Here is a 20,975-nt window from a genome sequence, read left to right as displayed (position 1 = left end):
AATTTAGAGTACAGAGATCTGTCATCTGTTAGTTTATAAAAGATAGAAAATTGATGGTGGATGCTAGGTTGTATCTTGGAAAGAATTTGTTAGGTACTCAATTTTTGCAAGCTTCATTAATATGTTGCACAGTTCCTACTACATTTTTACAAGTTGTGTGTTAATCAAATCTGAACTTCCTAAAGATAAACTTTCTGTAATTTCTAAAACTCGTTCTTATCTGATCTTAAATTACTATCATAAATAGCTCCAATTACGTAAAAAAATCTGTGAGACTCACGTTTGAATCTTCTTTCTTGATGTATTTTTGACAGAACTCATATTATTTTGCTTCTGTGGGGCCTTTTCCATCTTGGATCTTAGCCATTTCATACACTCTATAATGACATAAACCAGTTTCAGTTACATTTGACAGAATTCAGTGGCATATACATAAAACTGCATTTTAATCTTACTCTGTGAAGTGATTTGTGCCAGTTTTTAACCTATTTATTGCATCCTCTGAAAACATTTATAAATTTTATTCTTATTAAATGGCAAGGAATTATCAATCTTTCTATAACTGCCATAGAGTAATGGGCCTTGTGTTTCATTAATATTATAAAAACATTTTGTTTGGATTCTTTCTAAATTTACAATTATTTATTTTTCTATTGGGGGGCTGCTATTACTATATCATCATCATTATTATATAGATAATTTAATATAATCCTCCCAGTCAATTCAACATATACTTTGGTGCTCAATGACTTTAATCTGAAAATGGAAAGCAGAGGGTGGCAAAAAAAAGTATGTTGGAAAATGAGGAGTCTTAGAAGTGAAAAAAGGAAAGGACCTATAGGACAATTACAAACCTTAATCTTGTAAATGCTTTTATTTAAAAGAAACTAAGGCATTGAGTACAATGAACACAGAATGCCACCACCAAAAATAAAAAAATGTGAGCACTATATTAAGACTCAGTTTTCTGGGGTATACTTTTCCATTGTATACTTAGAACAAAATTCAATATTGAGACAAAATTATAAGATTAGAAGATGCTGCATACAGTGACAACTATTAAACAAAATGGTCAGAGATTGGAGATAGTCACTTTAAATATAATGATCATCTTTAGAAGTTGAATTTAAATTGTTATCACAATGAAAATGACAAAAAAGCCAGCAACCAACTTACCCAGTAAATAGTTGTTCTCCTTGATAAAAAGGGAAAAGAGCCAAGGGTAAGAGTTTTAGAGAGTGAAAAAAATTAGTTGTACAACACTAACTAATAGTAAATTGAATGATTAGAAACATAACCTGCATAAAATGATAAAATATAGTATATATGAAAACAAATGTTTTCAGAAAGCTTAGCATGCTACCCAATTTAGCCATCTCATACAAAGAATACCCAAAGAAGAAGCTAGCAGAAGGTAAATAAATGGATGTAAAATAGAGATTTTTTTTCAGTTTTTCTATAATTCTTATCATCAACAATGACAGTGCAATTCCAATATCTTTGGGCCCAATGTACTGTGTGACGAAGTAGAAATGTCACATAAGAAGATGTCATCAGGAGAAACAATTGGACAAGACCAAATACACACTGAAAATCCATTGAAAACAATGAAGAATCATTTAAAAGCCATAAAATTGTTCTGGTCAGTCAGAAGAAAAGGCCAAAAGAATAGGGATGGAGGTGGGAAGTGGAAATAAGAAGGAATCATACACAATATTGTTCTTTTGTTTCAATCATATCCAACTCTTCATGATGCCATTTGGGGTATCCTGGCAAAGATATTGGAGTAGTTTGACATTTCCTTCTTTAGCTCATTTTGCAGATGAGGAATTGAGACAAACAAGATTAAGTGACTTACTCAATATCATAGAATTGCCAAGTGTCTAAAGCCAGATTTGAATTCAAGTCTTCCTGATTCTAGCTAAGCCTGGTACTCTATCCACTGTGCCCTGTAGCTGTCCATATATGATATTACTGTCCAAGAAAAGTGATCAGAACATCAATCTATTCTATATCCCTACTTTCTCATCTTTATAAATATTTTATAGAAATGATCTATATACATGTCTAGGGCATCCTTGATGAGACTATGAAGAAACAACAGACCAGTTTTTGCAAATGAGTTTCTTCAACAGATTATTTCTTAAAAATTATACAACTAAACAAAAGTGTTTGTTTGTTTGTTTTATTAAACTGTGTTCAGTGTATTTCTTTTTTTAATAAAAAAAATCAGTAAAAGAAAATATGGCTTTCAATGTCCTTTTCAAAAAAAGTATGCCTAAAATAAAATAATTTTGTTAAATTTGTTGAATTTAAGGCTTTTAGATATATTTAACTAATCTAATGGTGAATGCCCAGTGAAGTGATGTCTGCTTTCTCAAAAAGTGTTTCTATAATTTTTTGCCCTTCTATCATATTCTCTAAGAACATCTATCAATCCTGTTTCTACTACTTGGCAAGGAAGCTTTCATTTTTCTATAGCTGCTTTAAGGTGATAGACCCTGTTTCATTTATAGATGTTAAAAATATATTTTAAAACCATAAAAAAGATGTATGCTTGACTAACATGCTCACCACTGTCATGGAGCTTGTCCTGTGCAGTATCTAAGCAGAAAAAAAAATTCTTTACAGATGTTAAGTTCCTCAAAATGTCTAACTTGTGGATGTTAAGTTAATTTTATACATCAATACATATAGATTTGGATAAGCAATTCATCAGGACAATGAGCAGAGTCCAAAATTAAAATAAAGGAAGAGAGCAGGTAAAATACCTTGATGCAAAAGTTGCTGATACAAAGCAACATATTGTTATTAATAACAATAATAACTTATATGCATATGCTATTTTAAGGTTTGAAAAGCATTTTATGAGTCCTTTCTGTCTTTACAACAGCACTAAGAAGTAGGTGCTATCTTTGTCCCCATTTTACAGATAAATATGTAGACAAAGGTTAAGTGAGTCACTATGAGATTAGATTTGAACTCAGTTCTTCCTGAAACTCTATCCATAATGTTCTATCTACCCAGTCCCCTTAACTCTATACATAGACTGGAAATTTGCTGAAAGCCCAATCCCAGCACTAAATAGCATGTAAGTTTTGACCTCTTCCATTTTCAAGCTGGGCTGATTCTCCCTTCATCTGGAAATCTGGCAGCCCCCATTACCAGAGACTCATCATACTGGTTTCAAGTTTGGTATGAATATCTGTTTGGCGTTAGCCTTACAGCAGCCTGTATACCATAATACAAGAAATCACAAATAAAAACTGTCCAAATTTATTAGGAAGAGGACAAGACTGAAACTTGAAAGAATGCACCAATCATTTTGTGTAATACCCAAAGGAAAGCTCCTGGGAATGTCAGAGCCAAAATCTAAAACATTGGTATCAAAGAAATAATACCTGAAGCAATCAGAATGAAAGAGTTCAAGTCCCAAGAAAGTACAGACAGAATCATACAAGGCTGGCAGTTATCACTATAAAGGAGAAAAGATGATAAAATCTTGAAATATATTATTATAGAAGGCAAAACAATAAATGCTTACAACTAAAATCAAACATTTTCCTACAGGAGAAAAAAATTAAAGAAATGGAGGGTTTTTAAGCATTTAAAATGAAGATACTAGAGGTTAGTAGAGGCTTTGAAATGCAAACACAATAGTCAAGTAAACTAAAAAGAAAAGTATGGTGTAGCATTTGCAAGTAGCTATACTACAACAAGTTTATATTCTAATACTTGGAAAAGAAACAGATGTATCAGTTGTGCAGTTGTTTTCCAGTCTTCATGACCCCACTTGGGGTTTTCTTGGCAAAGACAATGGCATGGTTTGCTTTTCCCTTCATCAGCTTATTTTATAGATGAAAAAACTGAAACAATCAGGGTTAAGTGACTTGCCCAAGATCACACTAGTAGGTTTCTGAGGTCACATTTGAACTCAGGTATTCCTAACTTTAGGCCCAGTACTCTATTCAGGGAGCCAACTAGCTCCCCTTAAAAAACATAAAAAAAGTTAAATAAGATTAAGAAAGGCCTGTGGCTAGTTGTTTAGTTGGGGGGGGGGGGGTTCTGTCTTGATGTTCCAAAAAAGCAATAGAAGAGAGAAGAAAGAAGAAAGAAAGGGAGGTAACTTAGTATTTTACATAATGAGGAATTCATTAAGGAGTTGAAGAATATATAAATAAGGTGGAAGAGGTGAGAAAAATTTCCATCTCATGGGATCTCACTTTCATCTGAACAGAAAAAAAGGAGAATTAAAATTACAAATGCATAAAAAGAAAAATAAGGTGTAAAAATGAACTAGACTAAAGAAGAACTATACATTAAAATCATGAATAAATAACAATTAAAGATCTTAAACAGCATCTTGTCAAACAGACTATAGCAATTCATCCAAGAAATTATTCATTGGAATTCAATCAAAGAGATAAAGAAGATTCAAAATTAGAAAATAATTAACATAATTAGTACATTAAATACAAAAACATCCAAAACCACAGGATTATATCAATTGATGCAATAATAAAAACAACAAAGCACTTGACATACTCATTTATAGTATAGAATTTTTAAACCTAAAAAGCATAGGCATAAAAGGAACTTTTTTTAATATCACAAAAAGTAGTTACCTACAATTTAAAGTGATTTATTTCTATAAATACATTAAAATATTTTCCGGGGGACAGTTAGGTGGTTCAGTGGATAGAGCACCAGCCTTGAATTCAGGAGGACCTGAATTCAAATCTGACCTCAGACACTTAGCACTTCCTAGCTGTTTGACCCTGGGCAAGTCACTTAACTCCAGCCTCAAAAAAAATAAAAATAAAAATAAAAATAAAAAAAAATATATATATATATGTTCCTGTAAATTCAAGAATAAAGAAAGAATGCCCACTCTCCTTACTTACTTACTTTACATAATTCTAGAAATATGAACAATAGCAATGAGACAAGAAAAAGAAATTAAAAGTATAGATAAGCAAAGAAGAGATAAAACTATCCTATTTTCTGCTGATATGATGATTTATTTACAAATTCTTGGGAAATCAGCAAAGTTGCTAACTGAGACAATAAGAGTAGTGAAGTTGTAATTTATAAAATAAATTCACAAAAAAATCACAGAATGTCTATAATAATAAGAGAATCTAATATGTAACAAAAGAGAAATACCATTCAAAATAACTAAAAACTAAATTAAATATTTCATATTAAATATACCAAAATATATAAAATTATATATATTCAATTATAAAGTTGGTCAAACTATACCAATATGGTAAAAAAAAAAAAAAAAGATAATACTACCAAAGTCATCAATAATTTTATTGCTATATTAATAAAACTCTCAAAGGAATTCTTATATAATTTAGTAAAATAATTTTAAAATCTAGTTGAAATTTTAAAAAAAGATTTAGAATAAATACCTTCTACCTGTATGACTCTGGGCAAGTCACTTAATCCCAATTGCCTCAGAAAAAAAAAAAAGATTTAAAATATCAAGTCAAATAATTTTAAAAGGTAGGGATAAGAGAACTGCACTTCCAGACCTCAAAATATATTACAAGGTAAAAATCATCAGATCCATTTGGTACTGGCTTTAAAGAGAGAGAGGACTAATGGAACATACAGACAACAAAAAATCAGAAATAATGAGACTCAACAAGTCATTCCTTAATAAGTAAGAAATATAAATTGCTTAGAAAAGAATTTCCTATTTGATTAAAATTATGGGAAAAAATAAAAAAAGTATTCTAGAATCCTTTATATTTATATGAAATGTAAAATAAAGGATAAAGAGAAATAAAAATCAAAATGATCCTAAGGTTTTACCTCATACCCAATAAATAGACAAAATGAAAACAAATAAACAGGCATATACATATCAGTATATTGTTTGATAGGGCTGTGAATCAGCATAATAATTTTGGAAAGCAATGTGTGATTGTACATAGTGACTAAAATGTAAGTATCATTTAACCCAAAGTATCATTTAACCACAAAGAGATTACTGATGAGAAGAAAGTCCCTCTAGATATCAAAAGTCAAAAGATATAAACAAAGTAAATGTCAATATATGTCAGAATAGTTGATATAATGGAATACTCCTGTGCTTAAAAAAAAAAAAAAAAAAAAAAAAAAAGGATTAATACAAAGAATCATGGAATGAGTTACCTGAATTGATACTTTATATTGTTCAATTGTTTCAGTAGCGTTTAACTCTGTGGCCCCATTTGAGATTTTCTTAGCAAAGATATTGAAGTAATTTAACATTTACTTCTCTAATTTATTTTAGAGATGAGGAAACTGAGGCAAAGTGTTAACTGACTTACCCAGGGTAGCACAGCTAATGATTAAGGCCACATTTGAACTCATGAAGATGTCTTCCTGATTCCAAGTCCAGTGATATATCTGCTGTAGCTGTACCATCTAGCACCCAACAATTACAACAAAAGTGGAAAGGTTAACCACAAATAACAAAAAAATGAACATTACCAAATTACAAAGAACGATCATAGATTCAAAGAACAAAATGTGGAAGACAACCCCACTCTACTCCTTTTCAGAGCTGGAGAATGTTGTACACTTTCAGATTTTCTCAATGAGTTGATTCCTCTTTTTTTTTCTTTTTTCCCTAAAAAACCATCTTTGTTATATGATATCACTCTTTAATGAGAATAGATATAATTGAAGAAATTCTAAAATGTAAAAAGAAAAAATATCCATTAAAATTATTTTTAAAAATAAAATACATTAAAATAAATACAATAAACTATAAGAAAATAACTAGAGGGAGAATAAGAGATTTAAGGTGGAAGGAATAGGCAAAACTAAATCCAATATGTAATCGTAGATCATAAAAGGGAATTAAAAGGAAAGAAAGAAACAATAAAAATCTATGGTCTTCTCTGTAAGAAAAAAAACTCAGCACCAAAGACTGGAAAATGTATAGAAGATTAAATGAAAGAATATACATAATTACCAATCATAATCACAAATGTGAATGTATTTAACTCACCCATAATAGAGAAAGGAATAGAAAAAATTGTGATAATACAGAATCTAAAATTGTTATTTATAAGAAATGGATTTGAAAATTAAAATTCGCATAGAATTAAAATAAATAGCTTCAATAAAATTTATTATGCTTCAGGTAAACAAAAAAAATTATCTCAAACCAGGCAGTAATAAAAAATAGACCTAATCTTAAAAAGTAGACAAGTTCCATTAAGCTTAAAGACATTATTGATAATAAATCAACTTCAATACTCATATTAGTCAAATACCATACCATATAGATGTTGAGAATAATTAATGAAATTACAGGGAGAGATCATACTCAAATTGTAATAATAGGTGAACTCAAACGTACCCTTTTCATGTCAGGTGATCACTGAATTATGGTGAACAAAATAGTATTCATACTTCTCTTAAGTATCTATATGCTAGTATTTTTTTAAGTACACAAACCAAAAGCAGAAATGTTAAAAACAAGAAATTAGAAAAAAACAACTAAATACTAAATTGGGAATTCTAAAATTCAAAGAAATTAACAAAATGAAGGCAAATAATGCAAATTACGTGGTAGAGAAAGCTGCAAGATCAGGACAACACTTACTGTTCTACTGTACTGCTTCAGATAAATAAACCACTAAAACTTTAGCCAGGAAAAAAAGATCTGAATTTGAATCCTACTCCAAATATGTACTAGCTTTGTGAACTTGGGTAAGTCATTCAGCACATCTGGATTCCAGTTTCTTCATCTTTTAAAAGGCATAGTAGTTAACACCTACCTCCAAGGGTTATTCTGAGAATCAGGTTAGATAAGTATGTAAAGTGTTTTGAAATTCTCCAAGCACTCTTTAAGTGTGATCCATCTTAATCATTACTATCTTGATCATCATTATTAAGCAAAGCACAAGGGCAATTTGCATGGTCCTTGTGTTAGATGAGATGGCATCTGGGGAATTATGTTCTATTCTGGTCTGTACAGTTTAAGAATGATAGTGATAAGAAAGATAATGTCTAGAAGAGCATAGCCAGGATGGTGGAAGGCCTTGAGTTCATGTCATATAAGAAGCAGTTGCAAGAAAGGGGAACATTTAATTGAAAAAAAAGAAGAAGGGCAGCTAGGTGGCACAGTGGATAGAGCACCAGCCTTTTATTCAGAAGGACCTGAGTTCAAATCTGATCTCAGACACTTAACACTTCCTAGGTGTGTGACCCTGGGCAAGTCACTTAACCCCAGCCTCAGGAAAAAAAAAAAAAAAAGAAGACTTTGAGGAAGTTGGAGTGGGGGTGGGGGATAGGATATATCTGTCTTTAAGTATGTGAGTCTATTAGGTACAGCATGAATTAGCTGTGTTTGGCCCCATAGAGAAAAATTGGGAGCACTGAATGGAATTTGTAAAGAGGTAAATTTAGTACTGATGTTCAGGAAATCTTCCTGTTATAATGCCTTTGGAGGGCTCTTAGGATTTCTTTACTGGAGATCTTGAAGCAGCCTCTCAATGACCTTTTGTTATGGTATATTATGCTGGGGATTCTTTTTTAGGTATAGTCTAATCTATATCATTATTAAATTCCCTTTCCACTTTAAAATTTTGTGAAATGAGAGGCATGCATTCTGAAATGTAGATAAAGATATAAAGATGTACATAAATATAGATGAATATGGGAAGGTGTGTATGTGTATGTGTGTGTGTGGTTCACAATTTCACAGTACTTTATAGTTTGCGAAGAACTTTCTTCACAATAGCCCTGTGATCCTGGGAAATATATAATGCAGAAAGAGGGAAATGAGGTTCAAAGAATATCAATACAATTTGTCCAAAGTCTCACATCTACTTTGTCAGAACTAGATCTCCTGCAGCTTATCCAGAGCTCTTTCATTATCTCATGCTACCTCTCAACAAACAAAAGTAATTTTCCTTTTTATCTAAGGTTTTTAGAAGAATAAAATAGGTCACAGCAGATTGTAAGATATTACAATGAAAAGTCATACTGAAGCGAGATTTAAAAGGGAGAATGAGCAGGAGCAATGTTCTGTTTCACTGGTATGTATATTAAACAGTTTCAAATTAAAGATAATAGATGCAGACTTGGGAACTTTTTTTTTTTTTACATCTGCACAATAAGCCACTCATTGATCATATCCTTTCCTTTCAGTCAATCTAATGAATGGCAAGCTAATATACGCTATCTGATTCATTCCTTGAGCCCATTTACAAACCACTAACCTGAAAAATGAGGTGGTAACTCAGGTTTTAATGGCATCAAGCTTATGCACTGTGTACTACCAATAAGGGTACTTGGTTCTTTAAAAATAAAAGTGGTAATGAGTCAACAAGATACATGGCCACTGCCTTTAACTGAATTTGCAATGTAGTTAAATTAACTTAGACAAGAAAAGCAAAAGATACTTCATAGCTAAAGATCACAGCAGGGTAGAACAATTAGTAAATCCATCAATTATGTTGCTGTCTAAATTTCTATTTTCAAAACTAATGATCTGTAATTAAAGCAAACCTGTTATTTAAAGCAGCAAGTGTTAATTGCCATTGGAAAATTAACACTTTTGCAATTATATTTTATTTTTATCAAAGTTTTGTATTTAAGTCAAGAATACTAAGTTCAAGCATGGAGATACCATAGTAAAATAGAAAAATATATCATGGTTAGATTAGAAGATCTGGACTCATCTTATTTCCATTATTTATTATCTGTGCAATTCTGAACAAATCACCTGATCCTTCCTCCTAATTCTTAAAATGGGGATAACTGTACTTGTATTGCTTGCCTCGTAAAATTGTCCAGTGAATCAAATTAGATAATGTATAAAAAATGCACGTTGATATAAGCTATCATTATTATTAGGGCAGTGGGTTCCCACAAAAAATTAGTAATGATCTCTCAGTTTTGAAGAAAGACAGAAAAAGCAATGAATGAGGAATCTTTTGAGAAGAACAGTAAAGTTTTTTCAGGAAGTATATAGCTAGTTTCTAGATGAAGGGGTACCAGTAAATACAGAAAAATGGATAGAGTTATAAAATAGTATGTACAATTTAAGAAAAAGGTATGTGTCTACTAAATATAAATACAAATGAATTAAATTTGGAATTTGTGTAATGATGTTTAAGTATCTCAAACTGCTGTCTAAAAATAATCTTTTTTCACATAAAGTTTTCCTATTAATGATGTATGTATGAAAATTTTGAAACACTACAGTTTCTAAAGAATTAAGTTGCAGCAGCTAGGTTGTGCAGTGGATAGAGCCTCAGCCCTAAAGTCAGGAGGACCTGAGTTCAAATCTGCTTTCAAACACTTAATGCTTCGTGTGTGACCCTAGGCAAGACACTTAAACCCAATTGCCTCAGCAAAAAAAAATTTAAAAAAGAACTAAAGTCACAGATTACACAAAGGACAATGGATAGATGCATTATGGGGTGCAATGTTTCTAATGAAGATCTATACAAAAGATCTGTATAATAAATAGCATGGAGCACATGTATAATCAGAAAAGGACAGGAGCTGGTCATGTAAGAATAACAGTATGAAACATCAGATAAAGAGACAACATACTAATTTCCACAAAATGTGAAGAAGGAAAAAATGTGTTAGGTTCCCAGAATATTTGTCATCTTTTGAGAAAGTTTTCAAAAGAATAAAGATGTGGTAAGGTAAAAAGATATGTGCATGTTGCAAAGTACACTAATTGAGGGACTGTTTCCATCAATAAGGTCACAGATCAATTGAAATATTGAATATGAGGATCAAGAAAGATTCCCAGATTATCTGTGTTAAATTGATAGTAGTATTTCCCATAGACCTTGGAGAAATAGGACTAGCTAGATATTTTAGAAGGAAAAATGTGCTTTATCTTTGCCATATTGAATTTAAAATAATAGCAAGGCTGAAAGCCTGGTAAAAGAAGAAACCCATTTTTACATGCCATTAGTCACTTCCTTTTAACAATACAATCAAACCTGACAGTCAAACATTTTTGCACATTTCTCTGCAAATGACACATTCAGTCAGACTCCAGGAGCACTTGATCAGTGGTACCAGCTGAGAATTATGCAAGTTTGTGGTCTCAGGGTCTCAGAGTGAAATAACATAGGCCAAACCATGACACCCCTACCTGTATCCTTATTATGGCAGAGGGGTTTGTGGCCCAATGACACTAAATTATGGTATTCAATATTATTCAAGAAAAACAAGTCACAGTAAAGAGTGGACAAATGGTGATCCACTGGAGAAAGAAATGGCAAACCACTCCAGTATCTTTGCCAAGAAAACCCCATGGATGGTATTAAAATGCTAACATATATGACATCAGAATGTATAGTCCATAGGATGATGATGACTCAGACATGCCTGAACAACAACAAAAACAAAGCCATTATATGGTTGGACAATCTAAATCAATCACCTTGAAGCCAAGAAGCTAGGTCAAAGGAAAGTTTCTTTTATTCCATGCTTTTTAGGGGGTTGGTTTTTTGCTTATTTTTCATTTTATACTTAAATATAAAATGAAAAAAGAAAAAAGAACTGCCATGTAAATAGGAGACCATAGCAGAGGCTTCAATATTAAAAAATAAATTTTCACTCCAAGAAAATCTATATAATACATACTACACATAGTTTTCAAAGCTGCCTGGCTTTTTTGTTGATTTTCTTTTGTCTCTGCTGTGCACTTTTTACTTTATTTTTCCCCTCCTTTTGCCCAACTATTAGTGTGGCTATATACATATACATAGATATCTGTAAACATACATATGTGTGTATATATATATATATATATGTCTCATTACACATATGTTAAGACTATACTAACTATACTATGCTTATTTCCTGCTATCATTTCTTTCTCTGTAGAGAGCTGCATCCTTCATAAGTCCTTTTCTCCATGTTTTTCTAAATCAACCAGCTCATCATTTCCACAGCAATATTCCGTTATGGATTTAAACTGCATTTTCTGTCATAGAATCTTTAATGTTAATTTATTTATAACGGTCAGAATGAGTTAGTTGCTCAAAGTTGTTCTTAAAACAATACTGCTGTTACCATGTACATCATTCTCTTATTTTTGCTCTTTTTACTCTTCATTATTTTGTGGAGGTCTCTCCACATTTTTTAAAATGCTGAGTTCCTCATTTCTGGTAGCAGGATACTATTCTATCATGAACATACACCACAATTTGTTTAGTTATTCTCCAATTGACCAGCATCCCCGCAATTTCCACTTTTTTGCCACACAAAGAGAACTGCTATAAATATTTTAGAACATATAGATTCTTTTCCACTTTTCCTCATTAGCTTGGGAAATATACCTAATAGTGGCACTGCTGGGACAAAGAGTGTAAGCAGTTTAATAATTCTTTGGGCATAATTCCAAATTGCTCTCCAAGATGATGAATCAGCTCATAGAAACAATGATGAATTAAGGTCTCAATTTTTCCATATCCTCTCTAATGTTTGTTACTTTTCACCTTATACCATTTTGACCAATCTGAAAAGTTAAAATGATATCTCAAGGTCGTTTCAATTTGCATTTATCTAATTAATAATGACAGTGATGCTTTAAGCAACAGTTCTGCTTCTAGTCCAGCCCTCACAACCATCATGTGGGAAACCAATTAAGAAGAAAGCATATGTCACCCTGACCAAACCCTAACCAGCTGCCATGCTCAAGGCAGGCAAGCCAGCCTGGCTCAATCAAGAAGGCACCCTAAGGAAGAGAGAAAAGGTAGCATGTGTCAGGCAAGTTAAACCATCAGCATTACTATCTTGATTATTACCATTTCACCTCATCATCTGATGAAGCCAGCCCAGAATCCAAGTTCCTTGGAAGGAGACTACTTGCAGCCCAGTACCCTCAGGCATCATCATAGGAAGTGACCCTGGCAGAGAACCAGCCTGGCAACTGCTCCAGCAGGTACAGGTGAAGCCACTGAAGATCCAGAAAAGACAATTTTTGCCACCAAAGTTCTTGGTATTGTCACATAGATCGTCATCAGGAACTGATATGACTCTGTCAGCAGAAATGACACTAAAGAAGAGGCATTAACAACCAAGATACCCTAAGGAGCATGGAGTCTTCCTATCTCACTTGTAGCTGAAATTTTCCACAGCTGTTGTTTTCTTTATTAGAATGCAAGTGTTGAGAGCCGAAACTAGTCTACTTTGGGAAACCCATCAGTTTGGCATAGTGTTTTCATATAGTAATGCTTAAATGGATCATTCATTCTGTATTTAATATACTATGGCATATATATATATATATATATGTCTATATACATATATAGGTATATATATATATATATATATATATATATATATATATATATATATATATATATGCTAATAGACTATGGCACAGGTGGATAAAATAACTGCGTTAAATATCAGTATCAGTATGAAAGATCATCTTTTGTATATTTGTTTAAAACAATCTTATTTCATCTGTAGTAGCAGACAGGACAACAATGATATACACTTCATTTTGTTCCTACATGCTTTTTTGCTTTTTCTACTTGGTCTCTATGTTTCAATTTTTTTGTTCCATGTAACTTGGAGATATAAGTATTGGGATAACGCTGATTTGAAAACCTTAAACTTGAGTTTTGATTTATCAAAATCATGTCTAAGACATTGTGGACAAGGGTTCCATTTGTCATCATAGTCTAATTCCAAACCTAAACAACATATTGTAAGATTGTTACTTATCATCTAAAAGTCCATGAAAGATAATATTTTTATATGATTTTAGCCCTTGGGTCATATTTTGATAAGCATTTGATAGATATTAATCTTTTGCAACCTGATTTGTTGCACATTTTCTACCACTTGCTTACATAATCTATATTGTTCAGTATGAAGATTCTGAATTCCTTAAGTATGACCCTTCTATAATTTGGTGGCAAGCCATAAAATTCCTTCCATTTCCATAAATAAATATGTCATTCTTATCATTGGTTTGACACTTCTTTATCTATATATCATTGGCTAAATTCATACAGATATTGACCAAGAGGACTTCTTTATTCTCCTTTTTGAATCTTAAGCATTTCATACACTCCATTCAGAGATAAAATACCTTGAACTACATTCCATATTTGTATACCATTTATTAGTCTTTATTATTATTCAGTGAAGTAATGTCTATTTGTTTCAAAAGTAATTCTGAATTTTTTTAACCTGCTACATTATCTAATCAATCTTCTTTCTTCTTTTTTACAAAGGAAACTTGAATCTTTCAACAATTGCCTAATGGTTAATGACCTTAGGTTTCGTTCATCTTTTGATTTGTATACATTCCAAGTCTGGTATGGATCACTTTATAGTATGAAAGGTATACATTAAGACAGTATTGCATAAGGTGTTAATTGAACTTTTCCATTTACCTTTGATTTTAGTACGTCTTAATATATTCATAGTTTACTCTTTGATATCTTTATGCTCAATGTTTCGTGCTTAGATGAGATCAAAGGACTGTCTTCATCAATTGGTTCATTCAGGAATTCCATTGAAAATCATGATGTTGTGTATGGAAGTACCTGCCATTTAGGGGAAAGGGAGGAGGGGAAGGAGGGGAAAAATTGAAACAGAAGTTTCTACAAGAGTCAGTGTTGAAAAATTACCCATGCATATGTTTTGTATATAAAAGCTTATAATTAAAAAAATATTAAATAAATAAACAAACATAAATAAAAGAAAATTATGATGTTGGTCATCACATGAATTTGTGATAGTCTCAGGACATAAAGTGTAAAAATGTATCTTTCATGTTTCCCAAAAGAATATTTTTTTTCAAGTAAGTATCAAGAGACCAAGTATTTTAAATGAAAAACTAGACCATAGGGAAAACCAAGGTCCATGAACAGTAAATAACTTGCCCATAGTCACCAACATAGTAAGTAGCAGAGCTAAACCCTAGATCTGAACGTAAGTTGAATTCCAGAACCCTCTCTACTACCCTCTAAAGAAACTTTCAGGCCTGATTAATAACTCCTCTCTAAATAAAGCTCATCATGAATACTACTTCCCTCTCTCAAATCATTCTGAAATACTAAGCACCCTTCACTCCAAATAGTTTCCAAAGAACTTCTGCAAATACAGAAGAAAAAAATTAAAACAGGCAGGAAAGCTATTCAAAGTACAGAGCCAATCATTGCTTACCAATCGCATCAATTTTCCCCAAGTTGTAACCTGTCCCCATCTCCACTCCTAAATGATTCTATACTTACATACATTAGGACAGTACTGACACATTTTGTAATGGAAGCTCTCTTTTCAGCATTAGCAAAGTCTCAGGCCTGTAAATTTGAGAATCTGGTTTGCTAATCAGTCAGTAACACTTACCTATTACATGATTTCATTATAGGAGTCAAATCTTCTACTTACAGTAACAAATGAATATTTAGAGTCAGAGACTCATTACTCTAAAATGATTCAGCCTCTTTTATGTCACATTTAAAACTCTATTCATATCTATTTCATAAAAGAGAGGCAACATTTTCTCCATCAATTTCTGCTACAAATTGCAATGCTTTGGAAATGAGGCAAAAACCTTTCATTAGAGTATATATCATAATGTAGCCTATTGATTATATGAATGTTTTTCAGATTTGATAACCACTGTCACCCATTATAGCATAATTATTCCCTGCACTTAGCTCCAAAGTCTAAAATATTTGAAGACATCAAATGGCAATTCTTTAAAATATTTAAAAGAACGCTTTTCTTTCCAGTGCTTTTATTAGCTATTCTTTATCTAAAGTGTGGTACTAACAAAGAGGTAGGAAATTGCTCAGTAGGCACTATTCTCCACACGAAATCTAGGCTTGAACTAGGTAATCATCCCCATGGGCACCAGCCTCTTGGCCCAACTATATTCTTCCCAGGAGCCCCAGCATAAAACTGTCTTCAGAAGCAAAAGTTCCCCACAGCCTAATGCAGCTGTTAGCACCCTTCAAAGAGGCAATAACAAAATTTTATTTTTGTTTTGTTTTTCCCAGGGAATTCAAGAGCACATGAGAGAACCACTGATACTCTAGAAACTATTTCTGAATTAGTTTGACCTATTGTAAGGCAAAAAGTCATCATGTTAGCATTGTGCAATACAACGAAGAAGCCTGAATTCAAATCTTGGCTTTGCCATTTACTATATGTGTAATACTATATAAAGTGAATACAGTCACTTAAACCTCTGTAGAACTCAGTTTCCTCATCTATAAAATGAGAGAGTTGGTCTTAATGATCACTGATGTCCCTTCCATTTCTAGATTTATAAGACAATGGGAAGGTCATTGAGGTGCTCCACCTCAGTTTCATAACACAATATAACTTTTAGGATCCTATCATGTCATAATCCTACCTGTTCAAGCAGAGAATTCTGAAACAGGCACATGTTTGGAGTCTCTTTCCCACAGGCCACTTTTTGCCTCAGTAAGTGGGATGTAATTAAATTTAATAATGATTTGTTGTCAATAATTGTTAGAGGAATGAATATGGTGATACATTCAAAAATAAAATATTTTTTTAAATGTCTGCATATCTCAGCTACTTTATTCAGTAAGAGTGAGAAATTACTGTTATTGCCAGTATAGAAAATCCCTTGGGTCCTAGAAGTTGTTAGTTTGCATATTGACTGAAGAGTCTTACATATTTGTCAGATTCCAAAGCTAAGGGAGTTAAGTAGTAGTTTCTACAAATGAGAGCTGGTTAAGCTTTTTCATTTTTCTCTAAACCAAGGAGGAAAGAAAATGAACCCTCATTTTTAGAAATCAAAGATAATCTGTACATCCCATCCCAAGCTCTTCAAAAATTAAAAAAAAACCCAATATTCCAATTTGTATCACACTTTTCTGTACATTTTTGTGACTGCTTATGCATTCACATTATAAATTCACAATATAGAGATCAGAGCCCAATACAAAAATCACATTAAATGCTGCAGACAATATGTGAAAGAGGTTGTAAAATTATTCATCCAAAGTTATAGAGTTGCTATTAACCCTATGGCAGTTATCCAAGTTTGAGGAATTATTTAAAGTTGTCATTTGGAGAGTGTTAATACTCCATTGTAATCCCTTATTTTCATCATCAGTTTTAACTTATTTATAGCTTTTTCTGAACTTTTTATGTCTAGCATTTGCCAATTAATAATACAACTTTTCAGAGTTACAATAAATTGAAAATTCCATTCGTTAAAAGACCATATATTTAATGCATATTTGCATATATTCTCCCACTGCATGCATTCTCCCACCATCTCCAAGAATCCTGATCTATATCTTGCCACTGGTCCCAGATGGTTATGAAGAAGGAAATGAGACTGGTGATTTTTTCACAGCCCTCCCTCATTTAAATCTTCATTTGCATGGTATAGCATGGGCTATCTGATGTCATGGTCCTCTTCAAGAATTAAGGACAAACAACAAGGATACATTCTTCTATTTACATAATTAACAACTATTCATTCTCACTGAAATTAGACCAAATACTGTTGGCCCAGCCCAGTTCATCCTTAGCCACCACTTTCTAACTTGTTCTTTGACAGTGAACAATGAGAAAAAAGCAAATAGAATCAACTTCTCTTGCTCTCAAGGAGTTTCTAGACAAAAAGCAAAATCTGATCTCATTTTTTGTACTTTTAGTTCCACTTTGTAAATATAAGAAGCTATTCATGCTAATTCAATATAGTGTCCCTTGTTTTTGGGGGTAGGAAGGATGGGTAAAGTGTCTACACTGTGACTTTACAATGTCTTTGGATTAAGGGTCAATTAAGATAATATTGTTCAAGCACTTGACACGCAGTAGGCACTTAATAAATACTGATTTTCTCCCTTCCTTATAAAGTAAAAAATGACTCAAAGCTGTTTAGGGTTTTTCTCTTGTGTTTTGTTTTGTTTTTTTTTCCCTAGGTCTTCATGAAACTGTTAATACTATTAACAGAAATAGGAAAGTAGAAGGCAGAATAGAATTAGTAGGGGAAATATATTAATAGCTAATTTAGCTATTTAAGATTTGCAAAGAATTTTACTAACATTTACATATCAATTTAAGATTTACAAAATTTCACAAATATTTCTTTTTTTTAACAAAACCCTCAGTGGCAAATACTATTGTTATCATGCCCTTTATACAAATGAAGAAACTGAAGTAGGATAGGAATTAAAAAGACTAGGTCAGCATCACACAACTAATAAATATCTGAGTATCTATTTGAACTCAGTTCTTCCTGGCTCTAGCAGGAGCTACTCTATCCTGTAAACCACCTGACTGTCTCTGATAATAAATTAATTTTCAGAGATTTTCAGGTAGATTCAGGCATCCAAGTAAAGATTCTCAGCAGGCTACTTGAAAATGTATATATGAAGGAAAGAGGTATGACTGAGCTAGAGGTTTAGGAGTCAGTCTATATGGAGCAAAAGTTAAAATCAGGAAACAAGATCACTATGGGATACAAACAACAAAATAAAGGACTATACACATCCTCCAATTTTCTTGCTCTCTCAAACCTTATTAAAGTGGGAATTACACATAGGAGATAAAATTTCAGCTATTTACTCTAAGAAACCAAGAACCCCAATGAACCCAATTACTAATTCACTCAATACACTCTCCCCCACCAGATACTTCACTCAATTAGGGCTACACAAGCCTACCCAGCAAAAGAACTCAACTCTACACACATCACAAACTTTGTCCCTGTGCCCTGGAGATCGATAAGGCAGAATCTCATTCAGGATGAGCATGGCAGCTTCTGATGCAACAGAGTTCAGCCAGAGTAATGAAGAATATAGAATATTAAAGCACAACAAGCCCTGCACCAAGCCTGAGGGAAGGGGCCAAACATTCAGTTAGGGCCTTAAGAAATATTGAAAAGTAGCTTCCACCTTGTGTAGCAAGCTTCCAGCTAGTGTAGGACGGTAGGTACCATTGACTAATAGGTTTTTAGAATGTGAAAGGTTAAGGAAAGTTAAGATTCCACAGAACAATTAAGTTTCAATCAGAAGCCTTGAGCAAAAAAGGAATTGAGGAGCTAGGAATTGGGGATCTAGGAAGGCACAGGTAGGGAGGATGTGTTTATACATATTTAGGGAGAAACATATAGAGGATATATCAGAAAGACTGTAATCAGAAGGGAATGGACCAATCCATTCTCTGAAGAAGAATTTTTGCTCGGAGTTCTCTCTTCCCAAAGAAAAGTGGAAGCAGCTTCTGGCCAGAAACATTAAGACGATTCCTTAAGATTCTTCTTTAATAAGTTTTCTTTTATACCTGATTTTCAATATCAAGAGTATGTTTCTAACAGACCTATATCTGTCTCTCCAGAATTTACTTGGGACAGAGACTAAAACCAGCAAAATAAATCCCCATAGCAGGAGGAAGCTAAGACAGTTTTGAAATCCAGTTCCCCAAGGATAAATATAGTTAAAGGGAGAAGACTGAAAAGTTAGGTTATATAAGAATTCGGGGATGGGGGGGGGACTGCCATGGGAAAAAATATGTAGGAAGACAAAAGATCCAAAGAAAGCACCCTGGAGAAGTCCAACATTTTAGGAGACAGAAAGAAGAAGAAGTACAAGACTGAAAAGGATAAATCAGGTACACAGGAAGAGAATAAAAAAAATTTAGTATCATATATAACTGTTATCAAGTTGCCTGCTTTCTTAATAAGCGGAGAGAATGAAAGAATAGGAAATAATCTGGAACTCAATATTGTTTTTAAAAAATGCTAATTTTGTATGTAATTGACAAAAATAAAATATTAGAGAAATAAAGATTTTTTGAAAGAATTTAATGTGATTAAAGCTAAGGAAAGAGAGAATTTCAAGAATGGGAGAGGTTAAATATGGCAAAAAAAAATAGTCAGAGACATAAATCAGTATAAATTTAATCTAAAAGTCTGAAAGAGTTAAACCATCTTAAAAGAATCTAATATAACCAGGACACAGCTCAAACATAGGAAGAAAACAAATGAAAAGTGCATATATAACCAATTGTACAGCTATTTTCAATATAATTGAGAATTTAAAATATTATATTATATATATATATATATATATAATATGCTCGTTTTATAATAAAAGAAAATCAATTCTATCTGTTACCATAATTAAATTAGCTTCCATGAGACCTATAAAAATAAACTTCCAAAATAATTTGAACATTGAGCCAGAATAAAATGCAAATAAACAATAACTAAAAGCAAAAATTTAGGCACAGGACCCTCTTGAGTATTCTGTCCCACCACATAGCACTAGCAATGCATCATTTGCAGTTTTTCACAACCAGCCAGTGTAGCAGGATAAGGGATGGAGGAGATATTCACTTCTATAAAAAAAGATAAAACCTGACAAAGGGTGAAACTGCCTTAAGCTTATTGTACCTGTACCCCTACAGGAAGAATCCCTAAATTCTGCACAGACAGCCTGACTTTAAAATGGCATATTGTACTCATCTCTGTGTACCCACTCAACTCTCACCTCTGTATCTGTCTTTTCATGTATTTCTCTATAATTCTTACAGACTCTCATTGTAGTATAGAGCTGATAACCCACATCTTTTTTCCAAATAGTTTTTCCCACAAGTTAGGTGACCAACCACCAACAGTGTTTATTCCCCCAACCAGGAAACACAATAGTATTATCAAGAGTACTTTCCATTTTTATTTTTTATTTTGGGGGCCAGTGGCGCAATCACTGTCTGAACCCACACTGGAAAGACATTTGAAAGTACTATTTCTACTGTAGCAGTATTATTAAAATGAATAACTTTGCAACATTTAAGATCTCTGATCAGCCATGATTTCAGAGGACCCATGATAAAGAATGCTATCTACCTTGATAGAAAGATGAAGCAGCAAATATGTACAATAAGCTACCTTATTGGAGAGGAGAAGAGGGAAGAATAAAAAGGAGGGCAAAGGAAGGGAAAAGAAGGTGAAATCTAGTTAAAACTAGATGCTTGCT

At 32.6% G+C, this 20,975-nt stretch overlaps 1 long non-coding RNA gene across 4 annotated transcripts in view; it reads right to left on the bottom strand.

Moving 5' to 3' along the window:
* LOC141554045 (uncharacterized) overlaps window positions 1–14,698 on the bottom strand; it is a 29,910-nt gene extending 15,212 nt beyond the window's left edge. Inside the window, exons 1-5 of one of the 4 annotated variants that reach the window (XR_012485763.1) lie at window positions 14,400–14,697; window positions 12,795–13,045; window positions 6,327–6,423; window positions 1,177–1,195; window positions 281–377 (exon numbers count right to left, since the gene is read on the bottom strand). This is a non-coding gene — a long non-coding RNA (uncharacterized LOC141554045). Of the gene's footprint in view, window positions 1–280; window positions 378–1,176; window positions 1,196–6,326; window positions 6,424–12,794; window positions 13,046–14,399 lie in introns of all 4 variants that reach the window. The other 3 variants (XR_012485768.1, XR_012485767.1, XR_012485764.1) reach the window with 3 other exon arrangements.
* Window positions 14,699–20,975: the final 6,277 nt, after the last annotated feature.

Source organism: Sminthopsis crassicaudata, chromosome 1, assembly GCF_048593235.1.
Source record: "Sminthopsis crassicaudata isolate SCR6 chromosome 1, ASM4859323v1, whole genome shotgun sequence".
NCBI classification, from domain to species: domain Eukaryota; kingdom Metazoa; phylum Chordata; class Mammalia; order Dasyuromorphia; family Dasyuridae; genus Sminthopsis; species Sminthopsis crassicaudata.
Note: the sequence above shows the minus strand (reverse complement) of the source record. Positions and strands in the feature narration are given on the sequence as shown.